Source organism: Chionomys nivalis, chromosome 15, assembly GCF_950005125.1.
Source record: "Chionomys nivalis chromosome 15, mChiNiv1.1, whole genome shotgun sequence".
Taxonomy (NCBI): domain Eukaryota; kingdom Metazoa; phylum Chordata; class Mammalia; order Rodentia; family Cricetidae; genus Chionomys; species Chionomys nivalis.
The window spans coordinates 22,207,640-22,209,141 of NC_080100.1; positions in this window are offsets into that span (position 1 = coordinate 22,207,640).

A 1,502-nucleotide genomic window follows, 5' to 3' on the forward strand; every position below is an offset into this window, starting at 1 on the left:
AAATACGTTCTTTTTTTCCACTTGATACCATGACTCCACTTCTAATTATAAGTAATCACTGGTGGATTCCAATGTTTCCTTCCCCCTAAGGACAGGGATAGGATAGAACTAACTGGACACAGGCTCAGTTCAAGACCAGTGTCTCTGATTTAACTATGTTGACTTAGTTTGATTTACTGGTAATAATAAGGTATTTTGTTTTCTTTGTATGGTGGAGGTGGAGGCTATTTAGTTTAAATGCACCTCCCGTAATGAGGTAACAGCATGAAGCACCATGGAGCAGCAGTGTTAATGACTCTTAAGAGGGAAAGAGGGAAAGTGTTCTTCATGACCCCCAGCCCCCCCCCCCCACACACACACACTATTTTCTGAAGTTTTTTGTTCTGCTTTTTCACCATTATTCTTTGGGGGAAAATTTTCTCTTAGTCCTTTAAAAACAACAACAGTAAAACCCAACAACAACAAACACATGCAGGTTCTTGCTGTGTAGCTCTGATTAGTTCTGAATTCAGAAACCTACTGCTTCAGCATTCCAAGTGCTAGAATTAGAAGCTTATGCTACACTGCTTCGTTTTAAAAATACACACACACACACACACACACATCTTTGGAGGCATGATCTTGCTGTATAGCTTTGGCTGGCCCAGAGCGTGCTGTGCAGATGTGACTAGCCTCCAGCTCACAGATCCATGTCCTCTGCCTCCCATGTGCTAGGAGTAAGTGCCATCACATCTAGCTAAACAGTTTTCTGAATGGAGTATTTTAGATAGGGGTGGTGCTTAAATATTTATTCTGTAGCAATGGTGATTATTCATTACAAAGAATCATTATAGATGTTTGTGATCTATAGCCAGAGAGAACTTTATACTCATTAGCTTGAAATGTATGCTGTCTAGTAAATGGAATTATTTCTGTTTTATCTTATAAATGAATAGAATTTATTATATATAATTCATTTATCTTATAAATGAATATAAAATCTTATAAATTTGAAGACTTACAAAAGTTCTCAAATGAGTGTCTCTTCATTCATAGGTAAGGTTTAAAATACCTAGAGTCCTCAATGACAAGGTCTTTTCTAATAGCCTTTTAGAGGAAAATGCTTTGGTGATCTTTGTCATTCTGATTACATTACATTAGATACTGGTAGAGTTACTATTTCATTTTCTATGACTAATCTAAGACCTTGGTGATAAGAGTTATGCCTGTTAAATAAAATGGGTAAAATATATAAACAAAATGCTTGGATAGTCAAATTTGAAAAGACCATTGTCACTTAATGTGGCAGTTATTTTGTGCTTTCAGATGAGCAAAAGATAAAACTAACAAAATATCAAGTGTTGAATGTTGAGACTTAGGAACATACTTTTTTGAAAGTCAAAGGTATTCAGTTAGGTGATGTCTAAGGAAGTTGATAGTGCAATGTTATGACCTAACAGTTCTCAGTGTTCGTCTTTTATATCTACACAGAGTGTGCAAGGATACCCACAGCTGGGTTGTTT